Below are 15936 nucleotides of genomic sequence, written 5' to 3'. Positions count from 1 at the left end.
AATGCCTCATACAAAGCAGAAAAGGCATTATTTGGACAAGTATGATTGCAAATAAGATCAGGGCCGGACTAGGCTAAGAGGAGGGGGGGGGTTGCTAGAGGTGGTCCAGAGGGATATCCCCCCTGGCGGCAGGGGCGGACTAGTTCATTTTATGGGGGGGGGGGGGGGTCAAAAGTATATTGTGAAGATATGGGTGTGAAGGCGCGAAGCGCCGAGCCGACGCCGCGAAGCGCCTAGCTTGCTAGGGGGGTCAGGGGGCATGCCCCCCCGGAAAATTTTGAAAAAAAGGATGCAAAATGGTGCAATCTGGTGTATTCTGAGGATGATCATTACCAGTTTCAGGCAGCAGATTTTGTCACTGATTATAACCCCCAAAATTGAAACTCAATGTAAAATAAAGAAATGCATACCTCATTCAATATTTTTATATTTTTATATTTATAAGATGGGTCCGGAAACCCTAGAACCCCCCCCCCTTGTCCGCCCTTGGGCGGGGTCAAGGGGCAGAGGCCCCCTGAAGCTGATGGGTAGGTCATATTCTGAGATAAGAAAATGGTCGCTCCTTGCATGAAACGGCATAAAATAAGCAATAATAAAAAATGTTTTAAATAAGTAAGGTACATGTTCAGGCTATGGGGGGGGGGGGGGGGTGGGTTGCGCAACCCCCATAACCCCCCCCGGTAGTCCGGCCCCGAAGATGAAAGGGCACAGAAGCAATGTCTCGCAAAAAATCCGTCTCATTGAAATTTTTAAAGGATCTGTACTCAATTGTTGTATGGCCCTTAGGCGGACGTTTTGGTAATTTAAAAGACCAAGTGCAAAAAATAGGGCTATGGTCACTTATACTTTCATTGGATACAAACACTTTAGAAACATTGCACACATTGTTTGTGTAAATATGATCAATTAACGTTGCACTAGTACTGGTTACTCTTGTTGGATCTTTGATTAATTGCTGAAGACCAAACATCGATGTAGTAGAAGACCATGCATGTTGCGGTTTATTTAAATCATAATTAAAATCACCTAAGAGGAGAATGTTAGAATTACAGTTATTAACGTTGTCCATCATGCGCACAAAATCGTCAATCCATGCCAAGTGAAGAGGCTGGATTTTTATATTTATTCCCCCCTCTGCTTCTTTACCTCTGTAAACTTGTAGGGGTAGTTATTTTTCGATAATGACCCAGCAACCAAACAAATAACGACCCAGCAACAGCCTGAATCCTCGATAGTGCAATGGGTTGAGAAGTTGTTCTGTTTCGGTACTACTTTTTGCGACAGAAAAGTTCCGAACGCTCTAATGTACGAAGTATACATCTCTGGAGCAAACAATACAAACATACCGTATTTAAATTAACAACTACAGGCCTGAACACATGAATCTCCATATAAAATCCATGAGTTCGGTTGTTTTCTGAATCTAGATCTGCCGTGCTCAACTTTGAACCGTTCATCACAAGCAATTTCCCAAGGCAAGTAACTCATACGTTGTCTAGCGACAAGAGTAGTTCCCCTTCTTTTCACTCAGTTTCTTCGACAACAGACTGCAATCCGACGGTCAGTTTTCAACAATATTTCATTTAATAAACAGATCACACGCAACCAAATGCACACATCTCATCAATTTAAACAACATAAAGCGGTTTCATACACTATTTTCCCCAGAAAACTGAACTTCATACAGTTTTTAACGTTTGAACACGGGTGCAAAAGTTCGTCTGCTAGTCCCATTTAACGAAAGAACATTATCCTAAGCGATACCAAAACATATACAGAACACACAATATCTGCCTTTGCCGCCACTGCAGAATAACAGCATATCTGTGTACTTGATTTTAGTCCAAAATAGGAAAACTGACAAGAATTCGAAGTGTTAACAGAATGGAATGATTTGCACGGAACTATACAACCGCGCATTAATCGATCGCCTGCGCAGGTTGACTGGTTGAGTGAATAGGATTCGATCAAACTTTCGCAAAAAAACTTACTCCTCTTTTCTTTGAATAACTGAAGAAAAGAGGAATAAAGAAGTTACACACCTCGTCTCAATGATTATAAAAAATAATGGTCTCAGTTCGCGGTCATGAAAAAGCTCGCTAAAGCTCGCATTTTTCATGATCCGCTAACTTCGACCATTATTTTTAATAATCACTGAGACTCGGCATGTAACCTCTACATATACCCCACTAACACAGAAGGAGATTTAGAGTGTTTTATCTCCGTCCAGATGCACTCCACATTCTCTGACTCTAAATCAGTTCTCCTTCTTGTGATTTTCACAATACTGTCATGGATGTAAAGCACAAGTCCAGTATGACTAGACTGGTTGCTGTCGCGTCTTAAAATTGTATAGTTTGTAATGTCAATAGAGGTGTCGTCGATCCTGGAATCAAGGCGAGTTTCGCTAAGTCCAAACAAATGAATTGGCCTGTTTGGTCGGTTTAACATTAAGCACACATCTGGAACTTTGTTAAACAAATGATAAACGTTAAGGTGTCCTATACGAAGGCCAGATGTAGAATCACCCAACGGCATAATTAGGTCACAATGTAGGTCAGATCAGAGAAAAGTATTTTCCTTTTGTCACAGTAAAACCGGACAAGAAAAAGGAAAAAAAAAGTAAATTGTAAGGGGCTTATTGTCCGTCAGGTCTTAATTGCCTATATTGGACATGAATTGGTTTATACGATTCGAGTTTTACGCCCTCACGGCTTTTTGATGTTTGCGTGTTTAGGTGTTATCAGCCATCTGCACTTATGGTAGAATGACCAAGATCTTTAACGTGCCATTGTGGTGACACGGGGGTGGGAGATGGATACCGTCTCTGGGTCTGCACATAAAGTTGACCCGTGTCCGTCCCGGCCCGGATTCGAACCAGCGACCTCTCGATCACAAGTCCAGTGCTCTACCACCTGAGCTACCCGGGCCCCCGAAAAAGGAAAAGCAAATGTCAGTGTTTACCAAGGCACTTAAATTGTCCGTGGGATGAAAACCGCAACAGAGAGTTAAAAAACAAAAACTCAGTGTAATTCCAGCACACAAGAATACTTTTGCAAAACAGGTACCACGGGTAGCAAAAGTAGAGAATAAAATTTATCAGAGAGCTCAGCAGTATTTCTTTTCCCGATCACACCTTACGTGAGTGTTAATTGTTGGGTTACTTTCCGTTTATCTTCATTGCTTTACACCCAATTTTGAACACTACCTTATGATCTACAATGCTTCTACAAAATGCGCTTCATGTACATAAACTTATATGTTCTACCATTAATATTTTTATGTAACCTTTTTTTTTTTTTTTTTTTTTTCCCTAGTCATAGTTATAGTAAAATAGTTTAGTCCCTCTTTACACCCAATTTTGAACACTACCTTATGATCTACAATGCTTCTACAAAATGCGCTTCATGTACATAAACTTATATGTTCTACCATTAATGTTTTTATGTAACCTTTTTTTCCCTAGTCATAGTTATAGTAAAATAGTTTAGTCCCTCTTTAGGGCGAGGGCCAGATGCAAAAAAGCATATCTATGCTTATTCTTGTCACCCTCGAAAAATAAAGATTTGTCATTCCTAAACGGTTCGTATTCTTATTTTGTTTGCTGTCGTCCATGCACTTCCGTCTTCATGAGTCATACACGGATGTCAACGTGAAATCAACAAGTTTCTCAGAAAGGTTAGCCCTGTTTCCCGGGGTACAAGACACCATCCAGAAGATAGATGATGTAATCTCGAATCACTACTTCGAATCAAGCTCGCACATACTCATGTCATTGCTCGGGCTTTGCAGCTCAGGTGAGAAAATTATGACTATGTCGCACCCTGTCCGCGCATAAACCGTGACTGGCTATCGGGCAGACTTGGGCGTTCGTTCTGTGGTAACTAAAGGGTAGACTCCATGATGCACCAAAGTCAAACAATGCACAGGATCCCAGTTTGACTATGTCGTCAGGATGCTAAGACAGCTAGGGGAAGAGGTTCACATACGCTGTAGCTCGACAGTGCATACAATTTACAAATTACTAAATTTATTAAGAGTCACAGTGTCGATAATTTCTGAAGTTGTGATTTTTATACAAATTTTATTTATTTTTTATTGCCGTTGAGCCCTTTAACATACGGGTATATATGTCATGCCGAATTCACGGACATGCCGAATTCGCGGAATCGGCAAAAATAGGGTAGGAAGGTTGGCAATCACTTTTTTCTTTAAACATTTTTTTCTATAATAGCAGAGCAACCAAGCGTGTAGCACTCGCAACCGAAGAAGATGCCGCGATTTTTGTCATGGCAAGCGTCTGTTGGGCCTTTTTAGTAGAAGGAGTTATTTCCCTTGCATCGTCTGTCGTCTGCATGACGACTCGAGCGCTTTCGCTTTCATTGCGTTTTCTGCACTCGTTTTCTTGTTTTCAAATTTTTTTCCCGACAAATTAATGTAATAAAAAGTTACAGTATCGGCCCCTAAAAATAGGGTAGGTCGGGTTACCGTAACCACACCTATTTTTATTTTAGGCCTTATCATCACACTTAGACAGCTAGATACTCGAATGGATAAATATCGCAATAATCGATATGTTATGGCAAGTTATGGCAAAAAGTGTAGTTTTCGTGCATTTCCGGAGTTAGGCTTGACACATACTAAGCACATACCATGAAAATCATAATAGGGAGGTAAAGTAATCATAATGCAATATTCTGGTGACGCAAAAAATAACAGACTGGCTGCCGCTTTTGCAAAATGGGCACATTTTAGAAGCCCATTTGCCCATTTTGCGAAATCAGCAGCCACTTTTTGGTTTTAAAGTTCTCAAATGTCATCACACTTAGACAGTTAGGTAGTTATTATTTATAGTGAGTATTTCTACGCACATACCCTCCCAGAGGGGAGGCTCATGGCGTTTACAATATGCCGTGTGAGATGGAATTTTTTACACAATATATCACGCATTCACATCGGCCAGTAAATCTCAAGCGTGTTAGGCGAGTATATACTTTTCACGGCCTATTATTCCAAGTCACACGGGTATTTGGTGGACATTTTTATATATATATATGTCTATACAATTTTGCCAGGAAAGACCCTTTTGTCAATCGTGGGATCTTTAACGTGCACACCCCAATGTAGTGTACACGGGACCTCGGTTTTTCGTCTCATCCGAAAGACTAGCACTTGAACCCACCACCTAGGTTAGGAATGGGGGGAGAAAATTGCTAACGCCCTGACCCAGGGTCGAACTCGCAACCTCTCGCTTCCGAGGCAAGTGCGTTTACTACTCGGCCACCCAGACATCCCTGGGTGGTACTCGAATGGCAGATATTGCAATAATCGATAAGTTATATCAAGTTATGGCAAAAAGTGTACCGGTAGTTTTCGTGCATTTCCGGAGATATCCTCGACACAGACCAACACAGACCATAGACACTATAATAGGGAGGTAAAGCAATGTTAATGTAATGTTTTGGTGGCACAAAAAGTAACAGACTGGCTGCCGCTTTTGCGAAGTGGGCAAATTTTAGATCGCGATATATCTGATTCACGATACAGTAGGCCAAGTTGAGTCCTAAACTGCAAAAAAGAAAAAAGTTTTAGTTTATTTTTAGTTGTTATAATGTCTCGGTTTTAACATGTGAACACGAATTTGATTTTGATGAATACTGTCAGAGTTTTTCTTGGTGTTGTATGAGAAAGACAAAAAAACTACTCTCACCTCTACTGTTGCAGAAAAAAATCCTTCATAGGCTCTGCAATTGACAACCTCAGTCCAAAAACAAGGGCAAACTATTGTACAGCATATTTGCCAGTGTAATGTAAAGGAGGAGGGATTGCTAGTAAGAGAGACTGTGGAGCACCTTTCTCTGCAGTCTCATCCACCAGAGCTAAGAGCACTAAGAACCATAAAAGGGAGGGAAGAAGAGGAGAGGGTTGGGTGGGCACAAGAGATAAAGTTGAAAAGAGAAGGTTAGTCCACTGTCCACTCTACAGTCTCTGACACAAAAGGATTGGCCCTCCCACTAACCATGCTGCCTAAGGGGTGTATGTGATGTGCGATGGGGTGTAACGTTTAAGGCTGCTGTACTTGAATCCAATGTTTTTTGTCTGCTTCGACAAATGCATATGATACCCACCAGAACGCACAAAATATGACAACAAACGTAAGTTGCGACTCTTGACACTGAAGAGTTTGATGAAGAAAACCGCCCAACGGTTAATTTTTGAGTCACTTGAGAAAAAGTGACTCTATGTAATCGGTCAGTGTTAGTCTGTCCGGCCGGCCGTCCGGCCGGCCGTCCGGCCGGCCGTCCGTAGACACCACCTTAACGTTGGACTTTTCTCGGAAACTATCAAAGCGATCGGGCTCATATTTTGTTTAGTCGTGACCTCCAATGACCTCTACACTTTAACGATGGTTTCGTTGACCTTTGACCTTTTTCAAGGTCACAGGTCAGCGTCAAAGGAAAAATTAGACATTTTATATCTTTGACAAAGTTCATCGGATGTGATTGAAACTTTGTAGGATTATTCTTTACATCAAAGTATTTACATCTGTAGCCTTTTACGAACGTTATCAGAAAAACAAGGGAGATAACTAGCCTTTTCTGTTCGGCAACACACAACTTAACGTTGGGCTTTTCTCGGAAACTATAAAAGTGACCGGGCTCAAATTTTATGTGAACGTGACTCATTGTGTTGTGAATAGCAATTTCTTCCTGTCCATCTGATGCCTCATATAATATTCAGAACTGCGAAAGTGACTCGATCGAGCGTTTGCTCTTCTTGTTATTTGATTAATTAGCATAGTTATGGAGCATTTTCGAGCAAATCATTGCACACTGTACTTACTACTCTTAGTACTAAATTGACTGAATAAGCAAAAGGGGGAAAATTGAAGAAGAAAAAAACGTAAAGTGTCCAAAATCAAGAACAGTGGTAGCTGTCATGTCAGGCCAGAGATGAGATAAGACGACATAGAGCTCTCAATGAAGGGCACTGGGTGTTTTACCCTTGTCTACAGTGGAATCCCCATTTTAAGAACTCTAAAAATCTGAGAATTTGAGGTCTTAAAAATAAAATTGAGGGAGTCTTAAAAGGGGGGTTTCACAATATTTCACCAAATACGCTCTCATAAAACGCCATTTGGCATTTGCAATGTCCCAATGGTGTCCTTTTACGACACGACAGATACCACTGTAGTAGTACTGTAGTGCTGAACATGTATAACGTATCAGATTTGAGTACATTAATTGGTATCCCCTTTTTAAAGGTACTGAACTTGTCAAATCCAGGTGCACGGAGCCCCTGGGGCTTTTAGTCATACCTCAGGCAGCTATCCGTTAGAAGAATTACCAAGTTTCATTGACTTGCACCCAAAGAGTCAAGAACTGCGATTTTTTTACGAATTAATTTCGTACTCGGACCCGGCTGGTCTTGACCTATTTTTGGATCTAAATTTAGATCAGGTAGATCACCACATCATGCACAAAAAGACACGTCACTAAAGCAAACTATGTCAGACATCATCATGATTTTGTGTAAAACAAAATGGAGGCCGGAATCACTCAGTTGAATCGAACTCCGACCAAACACCAACGTAATAACTAGGTTAATTTATGCACTCGCGTGAACAAGAAACTGTCGAGCTTCACAGATGTCGTCGTTGGGTAGTTTTGGGTTTGTTTTACTACCATAGGAGGATTTTTGAACTGTAAATGCACTCAGCTGCAACAAAAACGCAAAACGAAGGCTGTGCGCTGCATTGTGCCTTTAAGACCCCCGATTTAAGACTTCCTCCTTTTTAAGACCTTACTTTTTTAGATTTTTTGTTCATAGCCTGTGTAAATCTACCTCCAAATTTAAGACCCCTCCTCTTTCAGGCCGGATTTTCTCAGATTTTGTTCAGTCTTAAAAGGGGAGTTCCTCTGTATCCTAGTCCTATTACAAACGTGAACACATCTGCAGTAATGTAAAGTAGGCAAAATATCAGGCTTACTATTGCTGAGTAGTTATAAAAAATACTATCAAGAAAAGAATACAGTAGTTTGTTAGTGTTCAGGTGTTACTGTTAGACTTCATAGTTGGCTGACACTGCAACAGTGACATGACAGTATTCAGAATTCTAATGCCGCTCTTCACACACTACAAGGGTAACAATACATGTGTTCTTTGTTAATGAGACGTAAATTGTTCACTTTTACACACACACACACACACACACACACACACACACACACATGCACGCACGCACATATGCACGCACACAATCATTATGAATGTGCACATATCTATATATATATACGACTTGTGTCTGTCTGTGTGTCTGTGTGTCTGTGTCTTCGCGATGCACGGCCAAAGTTCTCGATGGATCTGCTTCAAATTTGGTGGGCTTATTCACAGAGACCCCGGACACAACCTGATCGATGAGATATTTCAACACGTGCTCTCAGCGCGCAGCGCTGAACCGATTTTGGTTCCACCTCAGCTACCCGGGCCCCCATACCGACACACCAAAGCCGCTACACCACATCACAACGCCAAAGTTCTCGGTGGATCTTTTTCAAATTTGGACACCGTATTCAGCTACACCCCGGACACAATATCATCGATGAGATATTTCAATACGTGCTCTCAGCGCGCAGCGCTGAACCGATTTTGGTTTTTGTGTTCATTTCACCATTACAAGTAACTCTTCCTTATCTTCTCCAGGTTTTCAGCGTTTACCTCCCTTCCTTCGTATGGTGCACTATAGTATGAGGGGGCATCTTCGGATATTCCCGGCGTTCTGTTACTATTTTTAGAAGGTCACCGCAGTGTCCAGAACGTAAATTGGACCCGTAAATTATCCTCACTGTAAAAGTGCAAAGGTCGAATCAATTTATAGCCACGCCAAAAATACACTGTCATCTATCTCTCTATATATACGGCTTCTCTGTGTTTGTGTGTGTGTGTGTGTGTGTCTCTCTCTCTCTATGTGGGCAACACCTGTGGATTGTTCAGTTCTGTTTGTGATGTGGTCTGGCGGCTTTTGTGTATTTGTATGTACTGGCCTTCCTTTGAGAAGCCATAACAGATCAAAAGGGCTTAGAGATAAGCTCTAAATTGCTCAATCCTGTTTGAGTGGAGTTCGCCTCCAAAGGTGATTAACACGGTTACATTCTTCGACAAGGATGGGACTCGATATGGTCAGGAATGGCATTATGGTCACTGAATCATTTTCGTGCTGTTCCCATTCCACGAATCTGGGAGGGACCTAAGCTTGGCGGGTCCATTGTTCGGACCCGGCAAAGCCGGCGTACGGCTCTAAGTATTTCATCCCGGCGAAGCCGGCTACCCGGCGAAGCGGGTATTAATTTCCTCTAGTCGTAGATAAAGGAGGCCAACCGTCTTAAAACTATAAAATTAAAAAAACAAAAAACCGGGGTGGGCGTTTACTAGGTAGTGACCCCTCTGCACAACTTTTGGCCAAAAGTGGGGGGTGGGCGTTTGCTAGATACTGGGCGTTTGCTAGGGATTTTACGGTATATAGGGGAATAAATTTAAGGCACTTAGCATGTCTGCACATCAGTTGACCTGGGAGACCTGTAGCAGAAATTGCAATGAAGCATTTCATAAATCATTTTCAAGCAGCAACAGAAAGAAGATGCAGATGATATGTCAAAAATAACTTAATTAACCTCGACAGTACAATATTGATACTTGGCTGATTGTCGCGTTGTTGGTTGGTTTTAACTCTCAACCAATGAAATTCAATTCCCCAAACTGAAAGTGAAAGAGTGTTGTTGCTAGTGCACGTATAATCTGCGTCTCGATTCAGTAACAACAATCTGTGTGTGTGGGGTACGTGTGTGTGTGTGTCAATGTGTACATGTGTGTGAGGGTGTGCATTTGTGTGTGTTAGTGTGTATGTGTGGGACAATTTCAAGCTCACATGTATGTGAGTGTGTTTGAGTGGGAAAGAGAGAGAGAGAGAGTATTGAAAATAGTACTGGAAGTGGACTCAATGTCATTGTCAGCAATTAATGCAAAGTCAGCCCATTTACTATTCAGTTTCAGTTTGGACCCATTGATTGGTACATGTATGTATACATTTTTCCTACATTGTATTTGACAGGGGAGCAGGGCAGGACTTAATTGGTCCAAACACTTTTTTTCTCTTGGGATGTACACTACAAAACTTGGAAAGGATTTGTTTTGAACAAATTGTGCGGGGCGGGGATGTAGCTCAGTCGGTAGCGCGCTGGATTTGTATCCAGTTGGCCGCTGTCAGCGTGAGTTCGTCCCCACGTTCGGCGAGAGATTTATTTCTCAGAGTCAACTTTGTGTGCAGACTCTCCTCGGTGTCCGAACACCCCCGTGTGTACACGCAAGCACAAGACCAAGTGCGCACGAAAAAGATCCTGTAATCCATGTCAGAGTTCGGTGGGTTATAGAAACGCGAAAATACCCAGCAATGCAGCATGCTTCCTCCGAAAACGGCGTATGGCTGCCTAAATGGCGGGGTAAAACTGAAACGGTCATACACGTAAAATTCCACTCGTGCAAAAAACACGAGTGTACGTGGGAGTTTCAGCCCACGAACGCAGAAGAAGAAGAAGAAGAAGAACAAATTGTTTTCTTTAATCATCCAATGGCATACTAGTACTATGATACACAACCAAACTATAGAATAACAACAAGCTATAATAGCTAGCTCATACTGATGCTCTTCAGATTAGGGAACATTTGAATTTAGAGTGTACTTAACTGTAGCAATTAATCTGTCCTCAGTTCTGCGTCGAACTTTTTCAAGTTTATTTTATTGCTTGAATTCAGTTAATAAGAGTACAATGCACTGCAGTGTATCAAGTGTGACCTTGAAAGGTCCTTGAGTCTAGCTAGACAGACACTCAGTGTAAAGTGTGCACCGATACATGCAGTGCCGTTATGTAGCTCACTTTGGTTGCTCACTCAATGAATGAAACATTGTTACTGTTAGCATTTTTACTGGGGTTCAGTGCTTGTATAATTTATGACAATAAAATTCAAGTATTATAAATGTTATTTCAAGTGTATAACTAAGAAGTACATGTACTGTAACCTTGACAGCTCATCTTGAACTACCATTCAACAATAATAGAAACATGAATTTTTTTAAGAGTTTAAATTGCACAGAGAGCTGAGATACTGTAACTTTGACAGGTAATCCTCTTGCATTGCTATTAACACTTTATTTTTAATTAAAAATAGTTAAATATTACAGTCTCAAGAGCTCTGATACTCACGCCAGTTAAGTACATAGTTCACTCAGTGAGTGCACTGTTTGCTGACCCAAATAAAATAGCTAGAGCCAAGTTCTTTCCTTTGTCAGCCATATATGGGAGTTGAGTGTCCCTGTTTCTTTGTCGCCCACACCCTTTTCCGCAGAAATTAATCTGGCTGGCTGGCGGTTTGAGGCCTGTTTTTAGCTCAGTTACGTCATGAGTAATGTACGTGTTGGCTACTGCATGGTTGCTGCAAGACTTGGTCGTCTTCTTCAGGTCTTAAATTCATTGTGAGTTAAATGACACAGTTTAATTCAACAAGGTTAGTATTGCTTTGCGGCATTTTTTGGAGGTGAGTTTTGATTACAAAAAATCACCAGTAAAAATAGAGTTCATTTTGTGGGTGCATGTATGCTAGCGGCTGTCTGTTTGCTGTACATACCTTTGCAGGCGGAAGGTCATGTTTGAGTTTATACGAACTACCGGGTATGTTTAAATTCTGAAGAGACTATGCTGTAACTGTTGTTACAGTGCATTCAATGCATTTTGCAGGTTATAACTATAAGTCAGGTTTTGTGGTTAAATTGTTTGCATTTTGCATCTGTGGAGTAAGCCAGTTTTGCAGACAAAAATGGCCAACTTTGCGCTTTCAAATAAGGATGTTTGGACTTTACAGACAGTTTCTAGTCAATTCTGCAGTTTAAGTCAGCTGAATTATGCAATCATAAAGCCAATCATGAAGTTTTACTTTTTTAACTGTAAAACAAGAAGAAGAAAAAAGTCGCGTAAGGCGAAAATACAACATTTAGTCAAGCTCAGTCGAACTCACAGAATGAAACTGAACGCATTGCATTTTTTCTGCAAGACCGTACACTCGTAGCATCGTCTGTCCACCGCTCGTGGCAAAGGCAGTGAAATTAACAATACAGAAAAGCGCGGTAGCGGTTGCGCTGAGGAGGATAGCCCGCTTTTCTATATCTCTATTCTTTTTAACTCTCTGAACGTGTTTTTAATCCAAACATATCATATCTATATGTTTTTGGAATCAGGAACAGACAACGAATAAGATGAAATTGTTTTTAAATCGAATTCGGAAATTTAGTTTTAATCATAATTTTTATATTTTTAATTTTCAGAGCTTGTTTTTAATCCGAATGTAACATAATTATATGTTTTTGGAATCAGAAAATAATGAACGATATGATAAACGTATTTTTGGATCGTTTTATAGAAAATAATTTTAATTACAATTTTCAGATTTTTAATGACCAAAGTCATTAATTAAATTTTAAGCCTCCAAGCTGAAATGCAATACCAAAGTCCAGCCTTCGTCGAAGATTGCTTGGCCAAAATTTCAATCAATTTTATTGAAAAATGAGGGTGTGACAGTGCCGCCTCAACTTTTACAAAATGCCGGATATGACGTCATCAAAGACATTTATCGAAAAAAACAAAATTGTCCGGGGATATCATTCCCAGGAACTCTCATGTCCAATTTCATAAAGATCGGTCCAGTAGTTTAGTCTGAATCGCTCTACACACACACACAGACAGACAGACACACACACACACACACACACACACACACACACACACACACTCACACAGACACACACACACACACACCCACACTCACACAGACACACACACACACCCACACACACACACACACATACACCACGACCCTCGTCTCGATTCCCCCCTCTATGTTAAAACATTTAGTCAAGTTGACTAAATGTAACAATGTGTTTCTGTGTAGTGTATTAAACATTTCGCAATACATCAAGGGCACATTGTAAGTTGTTAATTCAGGTAAATGCTTTGTATACAAATATTTACAGGCAGAGAACAGGTTAATGACAGATTCTTGATTACTCTGTACAAGTAATCAAGAATCTTGTCATTGAATTGTGTGGGTATCAAAGGATTTAATTCATTTTAAGGCCAATTATGGACTTGACACTGGGGGCGTTTTCACTTGAAGCTCATACCCAGACCTTATACATGAAATGTTCTCTGTTCAAAGTATTTTCATCCTGCAAGAGTACCGTCTTTATTACCCCCCCCCCCTCCCCTATTATTTATTTACAGTGTTTATTCAATTTTGTTGGTGCACATACAAAGATCACAGTGACTTTTAACTGTCATGACATAATGCTTGCTTGGTTCACCACAAATAGTAAGGGGAAAAAGAACCCGGCCGGATGTTCACACAATATCGTGCTGCACAAAGAATGATAATACTTCCATTGTTCCAATATAGCGGTAATTAATCAGGGATGTGATATTGATACGCCCTTCTTGGATTTTGCAGAAGTTTCACTGAACTGACTCCAAATCCAAGAAAATCTAAACGGAACGTTCCAAAATCAAAACAAGAATCGCTAATGAGTTCTAAAAGATCCTCTATGACTGACTGCAAACTTGTTAAACAAATGTTGGGAATACAGGGAGGGTGGTGGGTGTAAGGTGCGTGACTGAGTGAGCAGAACTGATGTTTGTGTGAGTCCTGATTGCATTGTTCAAGACTCAGGACTCAAAGTTTTACTGTCCTTAATGACGGGCGCAGTGGCGTGGTGGTAGGACGTCGGCCTCCTAATCGGGAAGTCGTGAGTTTGAATCCCGGTCGCTGCTGCCTGGTGGGTTAAGAGTGGAGATTTTTCCGATCTCCCAGGTCAACTTATGTGCAGACCTCCTTGTGACTTAACCCCCTTCGTGTGTACACGCAAGCACAAGACCAAGTGCGCACGGAAAAGATCCTGTAATCCATGTCGGAGTTCGGTGGGTTATGGAAACACGAAAATACCCAGCATGCCTACTCAACGAAAGCGGAGTGAAGCTGACTATGCTCTCAGAGTATAGTTTGGGGAACCCAAATAGGCAAACGAGCTCACACGTAACGAGAACAATTCTGGAACGCTGAAGAAGAAGAACTGTCCTTAAAAAAACAAGGAAATTTGCCATGCAGTGTCAGGTGATAACAGACATCAAATACATCACATTTGCTAAGAATTAAGAATTGCACTTAAAACTAACGACACTAAACCGTATCACATTTACTAAGAATTTAGAGTTGTACTTAAACACATCTAACATGACTGTATTAATTTAAAACTATCATAGATCTTGATATCCGTTTTAATTCACAGTGCATGATCAGCTCAGTTATGTGTTGACGTAATAATATTGCCCTACTGTTCAACTACCCTATTTTAATTGGAAATGCATTCGCTAATACTAGCAGACTGAGAACTGCAATTTTAAATTCTCCGGTTACAAATGGTTTTGCGGCATTAACCTTGTGCGAACAATTAAAATACTATTTGAATAATAAGTTATGGTGGTTTAGTATCAATGAGACTAATTTCCTTTTCCCTCATAGAAATGAGACCAGGGGGTGGTGTGTGACGTGCCATTAGTTTGTTTTTAATGAGTTTTTTGACACCAGGGAAGGTGAATGTTTCAAGGAGGTATAATCATTCCCCCCGCGGGTTAGGGGGAAGAATTTACCCGATGCTCCCCAGCATGTCGTAAGAGGCGACTAATGGATTCTGTTTCTCCTTTTACCCTTGTTAAGTGTTTCTTGTATAGAATATAGTCAATTTTTGTAAAGATTTTAGTCAAGCAGTATGTAAGAAATGTTAAGTCCTTTGTACTGGAAACTTGCATTCTCCCAGTAAGGTAGTACATTGTACTACGTTGCAAGCCCCTGGAGCAAATTTTTGATTAGTGCTTTTGTGAACAAGAAACAATTAACAAGTGGCTCTATCCCATCTCCCCCCTTTCCCCGTCGCGATATAACCTTCGTGGTTGAAAACAACGTTAAACACCAAATAAAGAAAGAAAAGAAAGATATAATCATGAACTCTTCCGCACGCTTGTTTTGTAATTGGGCGCATGAGGAAAACTGTTCATAAAAGAAGTGATCTGACCCTGACCCTCTCCTTGTTTGTGCATGTGCATGGTTATTTTACCTTGGCGCGTAACAGGATTCGTGACTTTAAAGCTGTTCTCGCCATGTTTTTCCTCCCCTTGTATTCACAAATTATCGTGTCAGTAGCACATGTAATGACAACAGTAAGTGTCAAATGGATATCAACAGCAGATACAGTTGAACCTGTCTGTAACATTTTAGTAATACCAACCACTAAAGGGACCGGCCAGAAGTGGTCATTGCAAACAGGTGCTGCAGGTTGCTGTTGAAAGCTGAAAGTTGTTTAGAAAAAACTCAAAAGAGATCCTTGAGGGAAAGGTTGTAATAGGCAGGTGGTCATAAATATCAAGAGGTGGTCATTTGGGCAGGTTTGACTGTAGAAAGGAATGTATACTATCACAACTTTTCCTGTATTTTCAGAAAAAGAAAATAGTCCTTGACCTTACTAGTCACGCGGTCCTTGTGTGATCTAGTTTTAAATGGAAGGCTCATTCATAAATCTTGACGTCCACAGTGCTTGGCGGAAGTTACCCTTTATGAGCAACTCTTTGGTCTGTTGAAGAGCAACTCTTTGGTCTGTTGAAAAGGTTCTGGTTAGAGGACATTTTCATTTTGCAGGCTTCTTTGTTATAAGTTTACAAGCAGTTTTTAATTATTCGTAAGGGACTTGAGATTTCTGAGACAGGGACAAATATATGACACAATTGACGAAGAGGTTGTGCGTCTTCATGCATGCGTATAGAATGCAGTTTGAGCTTTTCTTTG

The 15936-nt window shown here is 40.8% G+C and overlaps 1 protein-coding gene across 2 annotated transcripts in view; it reads left to right on the top strand.

The window, feature by feature from the left end:
* The first annotated feature begins 3618 nt into the window (after window positions 1-3618).
* The window catches only part of LOC138981785 (uncharacterized), a 43852-nt gene continuing 31534 nt past the window's right edge, over window positions 3619-15936 (top strand). Inside the window, exon 1 of one of the 2 annotated variants that reach the window (XM_070354860.1) lies at window positions 3619-3797. The gene's annotated coding sequence lies outside the window, so the exon portion shown is untranslated. Of the gene's footprint in view, window positions 3798-11450; window positions 11560-15936 lie in introns of those variants that run through there. The other variant, XM_070354862.1, reaches the window with a different exon arrangement.

The sequence above is a fragment of the Littorina saxatilis genome, linkage group LG12, assembly GCF_037325665.1.
Source record: "Littorina saxatilis isolate snail1 linkage group LG12, US_GU_Lsax_2.0, whole genome shotgun sequence".
Lineage (NCBI taxonomy): Eukaryota > Metazoa > Mollusca > Gastropoda > Littorinimorpha > Littorinidae > Littorina > Littorina saxatilis.
This window is presented reverse-complemented; position numbering and strand designations above follow the sequence as displayed.